This window comes from Dermacentor andersoni, chromosome 1 (assembly GCF_023375885.2).
Source record: "Dermacentor andersoni chromosome 1, qqDerAnde1_hic_scaffold, whole genome shotgun sequence".
Lineage (NCBI taxonomy): Eukaryota > Metazoa > Arthropoda > Arachnida > Ixodida > Ixodidae > Dermacentor > Dermacentor andersoni.
In genome coordinates this window covers 336,601,280-336,618,897 of record NC_092814.1, presented here as the reverse complement: position 1 = coordinate 336,618,897, position 17,618 = coordinate 336,601,280, and the positions used below count along the sequence as shown (strand labels likewise).

The 17,618-nt window shown below is 48.1% G+C and overlaps 1 protein-coding gene and 17 non-coding genes across 18 annotated transcripts in view; 17 read left to right on the top strand and 1 right to left on the bottom strand.

Moving 5' to 3' along the window:
* LOC126516467 (lysyl oxidase homolog 3-like) overlaps window positions 1-17,618 on the bottom strand; it is a 154,182-nt gene that overhangs the window by 132,918 nt on the left and 3,646 nt on the right. The gene's annotated exons all lie outside the window — the stretch shown is intronic.
* On the top strand, window positions 3,036-3,109 carry TRNAN-GUU (transfer RNA asparagine (anticodon GUU)). Its single transcript has one exon. It is a non-coding gene; the product is annotated as a tRNA-Asn (tRNA).
* TRNAN-GUU (transfer RNA asparagine (anticodon GUU)) lies at window positions 3,183-3,256 on the top strand. Its single transcript has one exon. It is a non-coding gene; the product is annotated as a tRNA-Asn (tRNA).
* TRNAN-GUU (transfer RNA asparagine (anticodon GUU)) lies at window positions 3,330-3,403 on the top strand. The gene has a single exon. It is a non-coding gene; the product is annotated as a tRNA-Asn (tRNA).
* On the top strand, window positions 3,477-3,550 carry TRNAN-GUU (transfer RNA asparagine (anticodon GUU)). The gene has a single exon. It is a non-coding gene; the product is annotated as a tRNA-Asn (tRNA).
* TRNAN-GUU (transfer RNA asparagine (anticodon GUU)) lies at window positions 3,624-3,697 on the top strand. The gene has a single exon. It is a non-coding gene; the product is annotated as a tRNA-Asn (tRNA).
* On the top strand, window positions 3,771-3,844 carry TRNAN-GUU (transfer RNA asparagine (anticodon GUU)). The gene has a single exon. It is a non-coding gene; the product is annotated as a tRNA-Asn (tRNA).
* TRNAN-GUU (transfer RNA asparagine (anticodon GUU)) lies at window positions 3,918-3,991 on the top strand. The gene has a single exon. It is a non-coding gene; the product is annotated as a tRNA-Asn (tRNA).
* TRNAN-GUU (transfer RNA asparagine (anticodon GUU)) lies at window positions 9,082-9,155 on the top strand. Its single transcript has one exon. It is a non-coding gene; the product is annotated as a tRNA-Asn (tRNA).
* TRNAN-GUU (transfer RNA asparagine (anticodon GUU)) lies at window positions 9,229-9,302 on the top strand. The gene has a single exon. It is a non-coding gene; the product is annotated as a tRNA-Asn (tRNA).
* On the top strand, window positions 11,293-11,366 carry TRNAN-GUU (transfer RNA asparagine (anticodon GUU)). Its single transcript has one exon. It is a non-coding gene; the product is annotated as a tRNA-Asn (tRNA).
* Window positions 11,445-11,518, top strand: TRNAN-GUU (transfer RNA asparagine (anticodon GUU)). The gene has a single exon. It is a non-coding gene; the product is annotated as a tRNA-Asn (tRNA).
* Window positions 11,592-11,665, top strand: TRNAN-GUU (transfer RNA asparagine (anticodon GUU)). The gene has a single exon. It is a non-coding gene; the product is annotated as a tRNA-Asn (tRNA).
* On the top strand, window positions 11,739-11,812 carry TRNAN-GUU (transfer RNA asparagine (anticodon GUU)). The gene has a single exon. It is a non-coding gene; the product is annotated as a tRNA-Asn (tRNA).
* On the top strand, window positions 11,886-11,959 carry TRNAN-GUU (transfer RNA asparagine (anticodon GUU)). The gene has a single exon. It is a non-coding gene; the product is annotated as a tRNA-Asn (tRNA).
* On the top strand, window positions 16,916-16,989 carry TRNAN-GUU (transfer RNA asparagine (anticodon GUU)). The gene has a single exon. It is a non-coding gene; the product is annotated as a tRNA-Asn (tRNA).
* On the top strand, window positions 17,071-17,144 carry TRNAN-GUU (transfer RNA asparagine (anticodon GUU)). The gene has a single exon. It is a non-coding gene; the product is annotated as a tRNA-Asn (tRNA).
* On the top strand, window positions 17,222-17,296 carry TRNAN-GUU (transfer RNA asparagine (anticodon GUU)). Its single transcript has one exon. It is a non-coding gene; the product is annotated as a tRNA-Asn (tRNA).

Here is a 17,618-nt window from a genome sequence, read left to right as displayed (position 1 = left end):
CGGAGTCACGCAAGGCTCGACAGGGCGTATGTGTCCGTGGAACTGGTACCGACTTGTAATCAATCCACGGTTAAACATGTCAGCTTTAGTGACCACAGTTTAGTGATGTTCACAATTGGATCAAAACTGAAGGAGTACCGTTTTAATTGGCAGCTGTGGAAGCTCAATGACAAGTTGCTACAGGACGAAAGATTCGTGGACGAAGTAACGGAAAAAATTAAAGAATTGCGTGCGAGAGAGCCTAAAAAATGGTTCTATGCGTGGGATCAATTTAAAAGCGAGGTGAAAAGTTTGGCAATTCAAAGGGCGTGTGTTTTAAGCCGTCAGGCTAAACAGCAAGAAATAGAACTAAACAGTAGGCTGAAGTATCTTGTAGATGTTGAAAGCGCAGTCCCTGGGCATTTTACGACTGAAATCAAAGAAACAAAAGAGCAGCTGGAAGCCATTCAGACTGAAAGATACGAGGCAGCGGTCATAAGATCACGCGCCGAGCGCATCTGGTTAGATGAAGCCCCGACGAAACGAGCACTCGGAGACGAAAAGAGATATGCGACAAAGAAACAAATCAAAGAAATTTGCTATCGCGGCGTTCTTTCACGTGATCAAGAAACCATTCGAAGCGCATTCGAAGAAAGGTATTCTAACTTGTTTAACAGTAAAGTAGAAATAACTGAGGAGTTCAAGACACATCTTTTGCCACTCGTGCCAGTACTGCAGGACGAAGTAAAGACGGAACTCGAGAAACCTATAATTATTGAAGAGTTAGAACGAGCAATCGATGAGCTTAGTAAGACAAAGGCTCCGGGGCCCGATGGCCTAGGGCCTAGCTTTTACAAGTTTTTCAAGCGTCAAATGGCGGAAATACTCTACAACCTCATAACTGAAGCGCACGAAGTTAAACGCCTGCCTCCATCTTTCAGTTCCAGCCATATTGTCCTGATACCAAAGACTGATGAGCCTGCCAAGTTGCAGTCGGTCGAAGCATATCGACCAATTAGTCTTACGAACGTTGATTATAAGGTGTACATGAAGGTCCTGGCCAAAAGGCTCCAGTCAGTTATTACTTCTGTGGTTGGCCCACATCAGACATGTGGTGTTAAGGGGAGAACAATATTAACCAACATCCACACAGCGAGAAGCGTTCTCGAGTGCTGTGACGTAACCCTCGGACACGTGGCCATGGTACAGTTAGACCTAGAGAAAGCCATCGATAAGGTTGCCCACAGCATATTGTTTGCTCTGCTCGAACACATCAACATTGGAAAAGTTATTCAAGAAGGAAGGAAAGAAGGAAATTGCGGCGAGTTCGCTGACGCGTGTGGTCTTACAGAAATCGCGTCCGTGGCGCAATCGGCTAGCGCGTTCGGCTGTTATTCAAGAAGGGGTGCGAATGGCATACGCGGACTGCAGTGCAAGGCTCATAATTAACAACAAGCTGAGTGCTAGTATACCGGTTCGGTCGAGTGTACGTCAGGGATGCCCGGCCTCGCCCTTGCTTTTCGCCATATTTCTAGAGCCATTCTGTTTAAAGGTGTTGCACAACGAGAAGATCAATGGATTCCGACTGCATATGCACGAAGTTAAAATCCTGTCATATACTGATGACATAGCAATTTTTTGTGGCGACCAAGACAGCATTGTTGAGGCAGTCAAAGATGCGAAAATGTTTTGTAATCTTACTGGTAGTGCCATAAGCTGGCAGAAGAGCATCGGTTTTTGGCACGGAGAATGGGAAAGTACGCCCGCTTATGTGGAAAATATCAAATTCATCCAGAATCCCTCTCGATATCTAGGAGTCCCATTGGAACACTACCGTGATGCAAAAACGCATTGGGTAGGTGAAATAGAAAGAGTCAAAGCACAGACGGTGAAGTGGGGTGGTCATAACCTGTCTATGTTCGGACGTGCAACAGTGTGTAATTTGTTTCTGGTAGCAAAGCTGTTCCACCTACTGCAAGTTTTATGTATGTCCAGAGTATGCGTGCAGAAATTGCACCGAATTTTTGCTGTTTATATATGGGGATCGTCATGGGAGCGCACAACTCGTTTAAATTTGTTCCATCCCATGCGCAAAGGAGGCTTGGGCCTATCTCATTTATTCCTAAAGCAGGTAGTTTCAAGATTTTGCTTTTTACGAGACCAAAGAGATGGTTTTTTGCGATCCGTAATTCAATGGCGATTGTGTGATGCGTTGCCCGATTACATTGTGACGTCACATGCTGGACCTAAGGAAGCGATCAAAGGCTTCTGGACAGAGGTGGTGAATGCTTATCGCCTCCTCAGTGCACATTTTTCCGCAGATTACTTGCATACTGCAAAACGAAAACGATTGTATAAAGACTTATTAGATATTATGTGCCCAGTGCCTGTGTACCGAGCTCTGTATAACTTAGGACGCGAGAAGGACGTATTGAACCGGGTGAAAAAGATGCCTGTGAAGGCGACCACTAAATCATTTTTCTTTTGTCTGCACACTGGTACGCTCCCTGTCAAGCCGTGGCTCCAAGAGAAAGGATTCTTCCTTCCTTGGGGCGTTAACTGCAACATTTGCCAAAAGCCTGAAACAATAGAGCACATATTCCTAGACTGCTGGGATTCAGTATTTCTGTGGGACATTCTCCAGCGAACAATTAAGAAGGATTTGCCGTTGACCACTTTTGGTATTAAGTTCTTGCCGGTGACAGACATAGAGGGCGTGCCATGTGATATGGTGATGCTCCTCTGTATGCACAGCGTGTGGAAAACTAGGATGGCTGCAAGAAATGAGGAGCTGAATCCAAGACCAGCCAGGGAATATTTCATTGACGATATTATTTATGTGCGCGAAGTCTTAAAAACCCAAACAGAGCCACCACACTGGCTACCTATCCTTGATCAGCTAGTGACGATCAAGCATTTTTAACTAAGCTCCACATTTGAATGCGCAGCGGTTCCTCTTTGTGACATCACTGCATATGTAGAATTCAGAGATTGAATTCGTGTTTTGTATATCCTATATCTACAGTTCTCAAAACAGGAAATAAAGAAAAAAAAAAGCCTCCGTGGCGCAATCGGCTAGCGCGTTCGGCTGTTAACCGAAAGGTTGGAGGTTCAAGCCCTCCCGGGGGCGTTGGTGTCTTATTTTCTTTAGATGCGTTGCGTGAAAGCCACGAGCACATGAGCTAAACTGCAGCAGGAGGCTCGCCTCCGTGGCGCAATCGGCTAGCGCGTTCGGCTGTTAACCGAAAGGTTGGAGGTTCAAGCCCTCCCGGGGGCGTTGGTGTCTTAGTTTTTTTAGATGCGTTGCGTGAAAGCCACGAGCACATGAGCTAAACTGCAGCAGGAGGCTCGCCTCCGTGGCGCAATCGGCTAGCGCGTTCGGCTGTTAACCGAAAGGTTGGAGGTTCAAGCCCTCCCGGGGGCGTTGGTGTCTTATTTTTTTTAGATGCGTTGCGTGAAAGCCACGAGCCCATGAGCTAAACTGCAGCGCGAGGCTCGCCTCCGTGGCGCAATCGGCTAGCGCGTTCGGCTGTTAACCGAAAGGTTGGAGCTTCAAGCCCTCCCGGGGGCGTTGGTGTCTTATTTTTTTTAGATGCGTTGCGTGAAAGCCACGAGCACATGAGCTAAACTGCAGCAGGAGGCTCGCCTCCGTGGCGCAATCGGCTAGCGCGTTCGGCTGTTAACCGAAAGGTTGGAGGTTCAAGCCCTCCCGGGGGCGTTGGTGTCTTATTTTTTTTAGATGCGTTGCGTGAAAGCCACGAGCCCATGAGCTAAACTGCAGCGCGAGGCTCGCCTCCGTGGCGCAATCGGCTAGCGCGTTCGGCTGTTAACCGAAAGGTTGGAGCTTCAAGCCCTCCCGGGGGCGTTGGTGTCTTATTTTTTTTAGATGCGTTGCGTGAAAGCCACGAGCCCATGAGCTAAACTGCAGCGCGAGGCTCGCCTCCGTGGCGCAATCGGCTAGCGCGTTCGGCTGTTAACCGAAAGGTTGGAGGTTCAAGCCCTCCCGGGGGCGTTGGTGTCTTATTTTTTTTAGATGCGTTGCGTGAAAGCCACGAGCCCATGAGCTAAACTGCAGCGCGAGGCTCGCCTCCGTGGCGCAATCGATTTTCTACTTCCGGCTTCCGTCCGGTACGGTCGTGGAATGTCGAGCTCCGCAGGAGCGGCTGTTGCGGCCCGTTTGAACCGCGGAATCAGGTTTTCGGAAACGACCAAACAGGAATATCAACTTGTTTTGCCACATCTGCCATCAGGAACTACTGTACTTACTACTGTGTTCTTACACGGTGACTTGAAGGCAAGGCCTTATCGCGTCGAGCATTTTCGCGATGCACTAGTCCGCCATCAGCTCATGTCGGAAGTTGTTGCCCTCGGGGCCTACCAAATGAACCACGTCTGGGCCATCACCTTCAAAGACGTTCAAGGCAAGAAGAAGCTTTTGTCTACCAACGCTTTTAGCGTGAAAGACCACCGTTGTGCTGTGATAGACCCCTGCAACCAAGATGTGAGAATGAAGTTGTACTGGCTTCTCCACACCACGCCCGATGAAGACGTCAAAGCAGCCCTGGCACCATTCGGAACCGTGACCGAAATCTCCAGAGAGAAATGGCGTGTTACCGGTTGCAACGACAAGGGGTCACATACACGCCTAGTGTCGCTGCATTTGAAGGCAAGGACGTCAGTCGAAGACCTGCCACACCAGGTGCGAGTAGGGGAGGATCATGCTCTAGTCATCGTGCCAGGAAGGCCTCCGCTTTGCCTGCGGTGTCATTGTACTGGCCATATACGTCGCGAATGTCGCGGGCCGCGCTGTGGGCTGTGTCACCGCTACGGCCACGAAGAGACCCAGTGCGTGCGTAGCTACGCGAACGTCACTGGGCCGGGTCGCAGCGACATATTAGACGAACACCTGATGGATCAGGTCGACGCCGAAGAGACAGCAGCAGCAAGCGAAACACATCCCAGCGAGGACAAGACGCCTGAGGCCACGCCCCCCGATCTAGACGAAACGCAGAAACTTCAGAGTGCCATTGAGGAACTACCGCAAAAGCTTACACCTGCAAACGATGCCGTAAGTGTAACTACTGTCACAGAGCCTGGGCCCAGCGAAACACGGGAAGGCGAGAAGGAAGAAACGTGCACCGACGTCACTATGGGAATGCCGGCTACGGCAGTTACTAAGCGCCCGCGAGAAAAAGCGAGCAGCGATGACCAGCGCTCTGACTCAAAGTGCGCAGAAGAACCTCCCTCCAAAACAGCGTCCACCCGTAGGTCTAGCTTCAAGCCAAAACCTACCGTGCCACCAGACAGGAAACCAGTGCCGTCCATGCCCCCGCGTTAGCGGGAGCATGGTTTGGCTAATCACTTCGTTGCGGGACCGGTGAAAGACTCACATCTACAATGGACAATCACGGATGGCAACTCAACCAAGCGACGGGCTGCATCGGGTGCAGCAAAGACAGCAGTGGTCACTGGTCTAGCGTTGTAAGTTTCCACTCATCTGAACAATATCTTGTGTCGGTTTGTGTAAACTTCACTTACAATGGCCGTTAATCCTGGAATAGCCCTGCGTGTTGCAACACTAAACGTACGCGGCTTCGGAGCCCGAAGGCGGCAACTTCAACTGAGCCGCCTGTTATTAGAAAATGATATCGACATTCTAGCTATCCAGGAAACAAAAATTGAAAGCGAGGAACAAACTAATGTGATGGTGGAAATCTTTCGGTCAAGATATAATCTCTGTGTGTGCCACGCCGTGGGTAAATCAGGGGGGTGCGCAATTTTCTTGCGTAACTCCGTCGGCATTGTAGAGCAGTCTGTCATCGCTTCTGAAAGTGGTCGCTTAGTACTTTGCGATTTTTATGTTAAAGAGGCACTATGGCGAATTATTTGCATTTATGCACCAAACAAAGCTAGTGAGCGTATAGATTTTTTCCGATACATCGAAACCTTCTTGAAATGCGAAAGAAATGTGTTACTATTAGGGGACTTCAATTGTGTATGCATGGCTGAAGACAACGCCAAGAACCTACCGACACATGATAAGAGCGCATTGCAACTTAGCGCAATCGTTCAGGAATACGACCTAATCGATATAGGCGATGTACTGCGAGAAAAGCGAGTTCAGTTCACGCATTTCCAAGGCACAAGCCACGCCCGACTTGACCGAGTATATCTGACAGCAAGCCTCTTATCTTTTTGCACAACATATGCCGTTAAGCATGTAAGCTTTAGCGATCATAGCTTAGTGACTGTTACAATAGGCACAAAGCGTAAAACGAGCACCTTCAATTGGGACCTCTGGAAATTCAATGATAGCCTCCTGCAAGACGAAATCTTTATCGAAGTAATAACGGCAAAAATTAAAGAAATGCAGGAAAACGACTTCATCAGCCCTGTCGAGTTGTGGGAGCACTTTAATTGCGAAGTTAAGATGAGTGCAATCGAAAGAGCTAGTGTCGTGCGCTACAAGGCAAGACAGAAAGAAACCGAGTTGCAGCGTACTCTAGACTATCTCTTAAATGCGGAAAGCACTGTTCCCCGCCTGCTTGCAAACAAAGTTAAAGAAGTCAAAAGGCAACTTGAAATTATTGATTCGGAAAAATACCAAGGTGCGATGATAAGGTCGCGTGCCGAGCGGCTCTGGATGGGCGAAACACCTACCAAGCGAGCGTTAAGCGACGAAAGAAGCTACGCTACGAGAAACGCAATAACAGAGCTGCGCTACCAAGGTGCGCTTTCCACAGACCAAAAGGTTATCGAACGAGCGCTAGTGCAACGTTTCAGAAACTTGCTAGGCTGCGGGGCGAATGTGCGAGAGGGCTTTGACACCCATTTTCTGAAATTGATGCCACGATTAGAAAATGAAGTAAAAACACAACTTCAAAGACCAATAAGTGTTAGTGAACTGGAAAATGCGATAGATGACTTGCCTACAGGGAAAGCTCCGGGGCCCGACGGGCTTGGTGCCGCTTTTTATAAATTCTTTAAGCATCAAATCGCAAAAATGCTCCTCAGAGTTATAGAAGAAGCTTATGAATCCAAAATGATGCCTCCGTCATTTAAAAGAAGCCACGTCGTACTACTACCAAAGACCAAAGACCCTGTAAAATTACTGTCACCCGAAGCATACCGACCCATAAGTCTAACTAACACGGATTATAAGGTTTTTATGAAAGTTATAGCTAAGCGACTTCAGTTCGTGATTACAAACTTGGTCGGTGAACATCAAACTTGTGGAATCAAAGGGAGAACCATACTCACGAATATTCATGTGACCAGAAGTATATTGGAACTATGTGACTTAATGCACGGACGGGTAGCCATGATTCAACTCGACTTAGAAAAAGCTTTCGATAAAGTAACCCACAGCATTCTTTTCTCCCTCTTAGAACACATCAACGTAGGTAACATCATATATGATGGAGTAAAAATGGCCTACACTGGCTGTTCTTCAAAACTAATTATTAATAAAAAGTTAACCGAAAGCATTACAGCATACTCTGGTGTAAAACAGGGATGCCCTGCCAGTTCATTGCTATTTGCAATTTACCTCGAACCGCTGTGTTTAAATCTAATGATGAATAAAAAGATACGCGGTTTCCGGCTCTTATCACGTGAAATAAAGGTCTTATCCTATGCTGACGATATCGCAGTATTCTGCCCTGACAAGGAAAGCATTCAGGAAGCTATGCATACCGCAAGAACTTTCTGCAGCCTTACAGGAAGTGCAATAAGCTGGCAAAAATGCTTAGGTTTTTGGCATGGTGAATGGGAATCTACGCCAGAAATTTTTGACACTATAAATTTCAGCGAGACACCTGCTACTTACCTCGGCGTACCACTCGAACATTACCGCGACACGACCGAGCAGTGGACAGCAGATACTGATCGGGCAAACGAGCAAACAAGAAACTGGGGAGGACGGAACCTCTCAATGTTTGCGCGTGCAACTTGTGTAACTCATTCCTCGTGGCTAAAGTGTTCTATATGTTGCAAGTATTATGTATGTCTAGGATGTGTGTCCAAAAATTGCACAGGATATTCGCAATGTTTGTTTGGGGATCGGGATGGGAACGTACAAGCAGGCTAAACTTATTTCATTCCGTGAATAACGGAGGTCTTGGTTTGTGTAATTTGTTCTTAAGACAAGTAGTCTCAAGGTTTATTTTCCTACGCGACCAAAGGAATGCATTTCTACAAACTGTTATACACGTCCAACTACACAATGCCTTATCTGAGTTCATTGTTACATCATGCGGAACACCACAAGTAGTGGTGAAAGGATATATGCGCGAAGTGGTAAGCGCTTTTCGTTTGCTTAAAGCTCACTTCTCACTTGAATATTTGTCTGTAGTCGGCCGGAAGAAATTGTATAAAGACCTCGTGGATATTTTGTGCCCCGTGCCTGTATACCGCTCAACATACGCTCTAGGGCCTGAACGCAATGTCTTGAAACGCGTAAAAAGAATGCCTATCAGGCCGTCTACCAAATCTTTCTTTTTTCTTGTGCACAGCGGCACGCTTCCCGTAAAACCATGGCTAAGAGAGAAGGGTTTGTTTGTACCATGGAGTATCGATTGCGGTATATGCCATAAACCGGAAACTATAGATCATATATTTCTTGATTGTTGGGATTCAGTGTTCTTGTGGGATATCCTACAAAGAACAATCAAAAAAGAATTCCCTCTGACACCATTCGGTATTCGCTTTCTGCCTTTTGAAGAGACGGGAGACGTGCCGTGCGACACAATAATGTTGCTCTGCACGCACAGTGTCTGGAAGACAAGAATGGATGTAAGGCATGAAGCTCTTCAACCTCGTTCTGCTCAGGAATATTTCGTGGAAAACATCCTGCACCTACGTGACATACATAAAGCCAAGGGGGAGCCACCAGCGTGGCTACCCATATTAGACAAATTGGCCACAGTTCGGTTCCCCTAACCAAGCTGCATTACCCAAAATGCAGCCGGTGTTTTTACCATAGTACAACTACCTCTTTCTGTTTTTAACTCTAACGCGTGGAGTGTTCTACTAAGAGCAAACGTGTTACCTTTTTTGTACGTGCGTTATGTGTAAATCAGGTAATAAAGAAAAAAAAAAAAAGCCTCCGTGGCGCAATCGGCTAGCGCGTTCGGCTGTTAACCGAAAGGTTGGAGGTTCAAGCCCTCCCGGGGGCGTTGGTGTCTTATTTTTTGTAGATGCGTTGCGTGAAAGCCACGAGCAAATGAGCTAAACTGCAGCAGGAGGCTCGCCTCCGTGGCGCAATCGGCTAGCGCGTTCGGCTGTTAACCGAAAGGTTGGAGGTTCAAGCCCTCCCGGGGGCGTTGGTGTCTTATTTTCTTTAGATGCGTTGCGTGAAAGCCACGAGCACATGAGCTAAACTGCAGCAAGAGGCTCGCCTCCTTGTCGCAATCGGCTAGCGCGTTCGGCTGTTAACCGAAAGGTTGGAGCTTCAAGCCCTCCCGGGGGCGTTGGTGTCTTATTTTTTGTAGATGCGTTGCGTGAAAGCCACGAGCACATGAGCTAAACTGCAGCAGCAGGCTCGCCTCCGTGGCGCATCGAATGTGTAGCAATGGTTCAGTTAGACCTAGAAAAAGCTTTTGACAGGGTTGCTCACAGCATACTTCTTGCCCTGCTAAAACACATTAATGTAGGCGAAGTGATTCAGGACGGAGTAGCCATGGCTTATGAGAACTGTTCCGCTCACCTTATAATCAATAAAAGACTCAGCGAAAATATACCAGTATTATCCAGTGTGCGCCAGGGGTGCCCTTTGTCGCCCTTACTTTTTGCGATTTTTCTTGAACCTTTCTGTTTGAAGGTACGAGAAAACGAAAACATTCGCGGCTACCGCCTTTTAACTCAGGAAGTAAAAATACTAGCTTACGCAGATGACATCGCACTTTTTTGCATTGACCAAGAGAGCATTCGGGAGGCAGTCAAGGATGCAAGAAAGTTTTGCAGTCTAACGGGGAGTGCCATAAGCTGGCCAAAAAGCTTAGGCTTCTGGCACGGTGAATGGGACAGCCGGCCTGCAGTGTTAGAAACAGTACCGTTCACAGATACGCCAACCAGTTATCTTGGTGTTCCTTTGGAATACTATCGCGATACCACGACGCAATGGACTGAACAAACTGAGCGGGCTAAAGCACAAACAACGAAGTGGGGAGGCAAGAATCTGTCAATATTCACGAGAGCCACTGTCTGCAATTTATTTCTTGTCGCTAAAGTGTTTTATATGTTGCAAGTTTTATGTATATCCCGAGTGTGTGTACAAAAGTTGCACAGGGTTTTTGCTATGTTCGTGTGGGGATCAGGATGGGAGCGCATGAGTCGTCTGAATCTGTTTCACGCTGTGCAGAAAGGAGGGTTGGGTTTGTCGCATTTATTTTTGAAACAAGTAGTGTCGCGGTTCATGTTCTTGCGCGACGAAAGCGATTGTTTTTTGCGGTGCGTTATCCAGACGCGATTAGGTGACGCACTGCCAGAATATGTTGTGACGTCGTATGGCATACGTCAAGTGGTTGTCCGAGGTTTTTTGTTTGAAGTGATAAGCTCTTTCCGTTTTCTAAAAGTACACTTTTCTTTGGAATACCTGACCACAGTCGCAAGAAAGCGATTATACCGAGATTTAGTTAATATCATGTGTCCAGTACCAATATACCGTGCAGTATATGCACTGGGGCGTGAGCAGAATGTCTTAAAAAGAGTTAAGAAAATGCCTGTAAGAGCAACAACAAAAACTTTTTTTTTCATGCTACACACTGGCACGCTTCCTGTCAAGCCATGGCTGCAGGAGAAGGGGATCTTTGTACCCTGGAGTGTGAATTGCCAGATATGTCAGAAACCGGAGACAATGGAGCATATTTTTCTGGAGTGCAGGGACTCAGTCTTCCTTTGGGACATTCTACAAAGGACACTAAAGAAAGAATTTCCTTTAACACCTTTTGGAATCCGTTTTTTACCGTTTGGAGAGACAGAAGGCGTGCCATGTGATATGGTGATGTTACTCTGCATGCACAGCGTGTGGAAAACACGAATGGCGGTGCGTAATGAGGATGTTGACGCAAAACCGGCCAAAGAATATTTTGCTGAAAATGTATTGTACATTCGCGAAGCGTTTAAAGCGCTCAGCGAACCACCTGAGTGGTTAACAGCATTTGAACAGCTTGCAAACATTCAGCCTTTTTAAACCAAAATTAAACGACAAGGTACACCCGCACATTGAACTTTCTTTTTTGTTTTGTAATCGCAGCGGAGAATAGCTGTGAATCGTGTATTTGTTATAAAACAGGCAATAAAGAAAAAAAAAAAGCCTCCGTGGCGCAATCGGCTAGCGCGTTCGGCTGTTAACCGAAAGGTTGGAGGTTCAAGCCCTCCCGGGGGCGTTGGTGTCTTTTCTTTTTTTTTTCAGATGCGTTGCATGAAAGCCACGAGCACATGAGCTAAACTGCAGCGCGAGGCTCGCCTCCGTGGCGCAATCGGCTAGCGCGTTCGGCTGTTAACCGAAAGGTTGGAGGTTCAAGCCCTCCCGGGGGCGTTGGTGTCTTATTTTTTGTAGATGCGTTGCGTGAAAGCCACGAGCACATGAGCTAAACTGCAGCAGGAGGCTCGCCTCCGTGGCGCAATCGGCTAGCGCGTTCGGCTGTTAACCGAAAGGTTGGAGGTTCAAGCCCTCCCGGGGGCGTTGGTGTCTTATTTTTTGTAGATGCGTTGCGTGAAAGCCACGAGCACATGAGCTAAACTGCAGCAGGAGGCTCGCCTCCGTGGCGCAATCGGCTAGCGCGTTCGGCTGTTAACCGAAAGGTTGGAGGTTCAAGCCCTCCCGGGGGCGTTGGTGTCTTATTTTTTTTTAGATGCGTTGCGTGAAAGCCACAGCCCATGAGCTAAACTGCAGCGCGAGGCTCGCCTCCGTGGCGCAATCGGCTAGCGCGTTCGGCTGTTAACCGAAAGGTTGGAGGTTCAAGCCCTCCCGGGGGCGTTGGTGTCTTATTTTTTGTAGATGCGTTGCGTGAAAGCCACGAGCACATGAGCTAAACTGCAGCAGGAGGCTCGCCTCCGTGGCGCAACATTCTACTTCCGGCCACCGAGCGTGACGGACGGCGAATCATGAGCTCCAGTGGAGCGGCGACAGCGGCCTTTGTTGGCCGCGGAAACAGGTGGAACAGCGATGACGACGCAGGCTATCAGATTATTTTGCCTCCACTGCCAAAGGGGCGCGTCGTGCTAAACACCGTGTTTTTGCACGGCGACGTGCGAGCTAGACCCTACAAAGTAGAAGATTTCCGGGACGCTCTTGGCCCAACAGGATTGCTGCCGGAAGTGCTTGCCCTCGGGGTCTACCAGATTAACCACGTCTGGGCTGTGACTATGAACACCGCGGACGCCACGAAAAGGATGCTGGAAGTCAAGGAGCTGAAGGTAAAGGGGCGGCGCTGCATCGTGGTCGACCCTCAGGATCAGCAGGTGCGTCTGCGTCTTCATTGGTTAATACATGGTGTGGCCGATGAAGATGTAAGAACGGCACTGGCGGCTTTCGGTAAAGCCGTACAAGTCACCCGAGAGCGATGGCGCGTTCAGGGTATCAACGACAAGGGGACGACTACCCGGTCCGTCTTGCTCAAGCTCAACAGCGGCGTGAAGGTGGAAGATCTCCCGCACCAAATTAGGGTCGCCGGTGAGCTGGCCCTAGTCGTCGTTCCTGGCAGGCCAATGCAGTGCTTGCGCTGTCAGGCACTGGTCATGTACGACGAGACTGCAAGGTTCCCCGGTGCTCGCAATGCCGTCGGTTTGGACACGCCGAGGACCAGTGCGTACGTACATACACCTCTATGACTGGGCCAGCCGAAGGCAATGACACAGCAAGGTTGGTAATGGATGCGGCCGAGGCCGAAGACGCGGCGAAAGGGGCAGGAGACCAGGCAACCCCATGTGCTGTAGGCGGTGTGCTTGCACCTGATGCGGGCGCGGGGACACCACCGGACAAGGAAAACTCTACGGAAGGTGTGGCAAAAAAGCCAGCGGAAGAGACCAAGGAAGAAAGCAAGAGCAGCCTAACGGAAGCTAGCGAGCAAATGAAGACAGCTGAGGACCAGTCGGCGCAGAACGACCCTATGAGCAGCAATGTCAGAGCCTCGGTCAAACGGCCACTTGAGAAGGCTGCAGACAGCAGCGCAGCGAACCAAGGAAGTGGGGACGACGGGCCGCCTTCGGAGACGCCAACGGGCAGCCGCAGCAGCTACAAGCCACGACCGAACACCGCTAACGCAGACAAGAAGTCCGAGAAGAAGCCGCCACCGCTCTCCAGTGGTACCGGTCCACCGGGCGGCTCCGGGGGCGTCTAGCTGTGTGCTAGGCGCTAAAGGTAAACACCATGCTCCGGGCCAAATCTTTTCACTAGACCTATAATCATGGCTCCCAACCCGTCGCTTAGATTGGCCACGCTAAACGTTCGAGGTCTGGCCACCAAGCGAAAGCAGAGCCAAGTGTGTAGGCTGCTGGTGGACTATGACCTTGACGTGTTAGCCGTGCAAGAGACAAAAGTAGATGGTGATGAAGAGACCCGCAGCATGGTGCAGCGGTTTACGCCACGCTACTACGCGGTAGTGAGCCACGCCTTAGGGACGTCGGCGGGCTGCGTGCTGTTTGTTAGAAAATTACCCGGTATAACGGTGCAAGGTTTTTATTCATCTCCATCTGGTAGATTAGTTTTCTGTGATTTTGCTTTGCATGAAATTGAATGGCGGGTGGTATGTATTTATGCACCAAATGCGTTAGAGGAACGGGCTTTGTTTTTTTCCATGTTAAAAGAGTATATATCTTCTGAAAAGCAGATGGTGCTGTTAGGTGATTTTAATTGTGTTCTGAATGCTCGAGATCGGTCTAATAGAAGATTAAGGAGCGATAAAAGTAGGGATGTTTTGAACGAGATAATTACTGAATGCGAATTAGCGGATGTGGCGGAATGTATGATAGGGACGCGAGATGTGCGTTTCACGCACTTTCAAGGAAACAGTCATGCGCGCTTAGATCGTATTTACTTGTCGCTTCAAGCAATACCAATGTGTAATAGTTACAGTGTATATCCTATTTCCTTCACTGATCATTGTCTGGTTAAATGTGACTTAGGAAGGAAGGAAAAAGGTGGCAGCTTCTCTTGGGAGCTGTGGAAAATGAATTCAAACTTAACTACTGACGAAAGTTTCGGAGAATATGTATCGGACTGCATCAAAAAAATTCTAATGAGCGGCGAGGGTGAATTAAAACATCGATGGGAAGAGTTTAAACAGTGCATTAAAATGAAAGCCATCGATCGTTCCGTCGCAATAATGCATGAAACAAAAAAGAAAGAGAAGGAACGGCGAATAATTTTGGAAAAGCTGACAGAACTGGAGTGCCAAGAACCGGGAACATACAAAAGCGACATACGGAATATTAAACAGAAACTTGAACTGCATGATGAGGAACGCTATCGCGGAGTGATAGTTCGTGCTCGAGCCGAATCCTTTGCGATAGGGGAGGCGCCCACAAAAAGGGCGCTCGGACTGGAAAAATCGCACGCTCGACGTAATCATATTGACGTGATTGAGGTGGGTGGTAACGAAGTTACAGATAATGATAGTATCGCACGTGTGTTTTTTGAACACTACGAAAATCTGTTCGCATTTAGGCAGGTGGACCTAGAACGGTTTAAGACGAACTTCTTGAAACGAATGCCTCAACTGACTGAAGAAAGAAAAGTTTCATTAGAAACGCCGATAACTGTTTTTGGAGTGGAACGCGCAATTGACAATTTGAATCCTGGCAAGTCACCGGGCCCTGATGGGCTTTGCGCTCTGTGGTACAAGCGGTTTAAAAAGGAATTGTCAGCAGTACTTGTAGCAATTTTTAACGAAGCGTACGATGGTAAGGCGTTACCGCCATCTTTCGGTCAATCACACACGGTGTTGATTCCGAAGACAGAGGATGTAGATAAGTTGAAAAGTGTAACATCATACAGACCAATAGCACTCACAAATGTAGACTATAAGATACTAATGAAAGTCTTAGCAGCTAGACTTCAGTCGGTTGTTAAAGACATAGTCGGCCCACACCAAACGTGTGGAATTAAGGGTCGCACTATAGCGACGAATGTTCACAAGATGCGCTCAGTTCTTGAATGTCGTGACTCCCTTGAAGCGTGTGTGGCCATACTTCAGTTGGATCTGGAGAAGGCATTTGATTGCGTAGCACATGCTATTTTGTTTGCAATGTTGGAACACATTAATGTCGGATCCGTCATCACGGATGGTGTAGCTCTGGCGTATCGGAACTGCTCTACCACACCAATTATTAACAAAGAATTGGGGGCCCCCATTAAAGTGAAGCGTTCCGTGTGTCAAGGCTGTCCGACCAGTCCACTTTTCTTTTGTATATATATTGAAACCTTATGTTTGTCAATAATTGAAAATAATTCTATCCGTGGTTTTCGTTTACAATCTTCAGAGGTAAAACTGCTCGCATAAGCCGATGATGTGGCGGTATGTTGTATTGACTACGAAGGCATTGAAGAAACCATTCGAAGTGTTAAATTTTTCAGCGACGTTACAGGAAGCCGAGTAAACTGGGGAAAGTGTCTGGGGTTTTGGCACGGCGTGTGGCCGTTCACCCCGGGCATTATTGCCAATGTTGTATGGCAGAAAACGCCTGTGAAGTACCTTGGTGTGCCACTTGAGTTCTACAAAAATAATAATGACTACTGGCAGCAACAAGCAGAACTCTTACGCGAAAAGGCGAATGCTTGGAGGGCGAATTATCTCTCCATGTTTGCCAGGGCAACCGTGTGTAACATGTTTTTTGTGGCTTAACTATGGTATGTGTTACAAGTGATGCACTGTTCTAGGGTAAATGTGCAGAAACTTCATAGGGTTTTTGCGACCTTTGTGTGGGGATCGACGTGGGAAAGGTGCAGTCGCACAAATTTGTTCAGGAGTGTGAAGTGTGGGGGACTTGGACTGGCACACCTTTTTCTCAAACAATTAGTTAATAGATTTTTCTTTTTTCGCGAGGTCAGCGACCCATTTCTGCAAACGGTGTGCCAGGCCAGATTAGGGCGACTGCTACCTGAATATGTTATTAGCACGAAAGTCCTGACGGGGACGGCACAGGGTTATTTTCGGGAAGTAGTAGCGAGTGTGCGATTTTTGAGTGTGCGTTTTTCTAATGATTATTTATGTTCTGTTAAAAAGAGGAAACTGTATAAATACTTATGTGATATAGTGTTGCCAATCCCGTTGCACAGGGTGATATACAGTGCAGGCCTGGGTCAGAACGTACTCAAACGGGTTAAAAGAATGCAAGTAGCACCAAGTGCAAAAACTTTCTTTTTTAAACTGCATACCGGAACTCTCCCTGTAAGAACCTTCTTAGAGGAGCGTGGGTTTTATATGCCATGGGGGCCTCACTGCATTATTTGCAAAAAGCCGGAAACGATCGACCATGTTTTCCTTCACCGTTGGGAAGCGGTGTTCTTCTGGGATGTGTTGCAGAGGACAATCAAAAAAGAATTCCCACTAGATACGCATGGAATGAGGTACCTTGCGATAGACAACGAAGAAGGAGTACCTTCCGATCTAATCATGCTGACAGGCCTGCACAGTATATGGCGCTCAAGAATGGCTGGCTTCTACTGTGAACCGGATGCAAGACCAGCAAGGCTGCACATTTGAGAGAGGATTGCTCGGTTAGTAGAAGTGGAAAAACAAAATGTCTTTCTCCCTGGCTAGCCAGGGTAGAACCCTTAGTCACAGTAAGGGAATGTTAAGTGACAACGTCAGTCAGAACACGACTGATGGCTTTTCGCTCAATGTGTTGACAAATTGTATTGTAACCCCGTCTTGACTTTTCATGTGTTGTAAGTGTATTGTTGTTGCAAAACCGGTAATAAAGAAAACAAAAAGCCTCCGTGGCGCAATCGGCTAGCGCGTTCGGCTGTTACCCGGAAGGTTGGAGGTTCAAGCCCTCCCGGGGGCGTTGGTGTCTTTTCTTTTTTTTTTTTTCAGATGCGTTGCGTGAAAGCCACGAGCACATGCGGTAAACTGCAGCACGAGGCTCGCCTCCGTGGCGCAATCGGCTAGCGCGTTCGGCTGTTAACCGAAAGGTTGGAGGTTCAAGCCCTCCCGGGGGCGTTGGTGTCTTTTCTTTTTTTTTTCAGATGCGTTGCATGAAAGCCACGAGCACATGAGGTAAACTGCAGCACGAGGCTCGCCTCCGTGGCGCAATCGGCTAGCGCGTTCGGCTGTTAACCGAAAGGTTGGAGGTTCAAGCCCTCCCGGGGCGTTAGTGTCTTTTCTTTTTTTTTTTCAGATGCGTTGCGTGAAAGCCACGAGCACATGAGGTAAACTGCACCACGAGGCTCGCCTCCGTGGCGCAATCTAGCCAACTCGTCGAACAGCGGCAACCAATGAGTTGGCTAGATTGCGAAGCGATTTTAATTTCAGAGAGTCAGCATAAGCTAAGCTGATTCTCTCTTTAACAATGTATTCGCATGGCATTTCTGTAACGAGGAAATAAAGAAAAAAAGCCTCCGTGGCGCAACATTCTGCTTCCGGCTCCCGAGCTGAACGGATCGCGGGATCATGGGCTCCAATGGAGCGGCATAT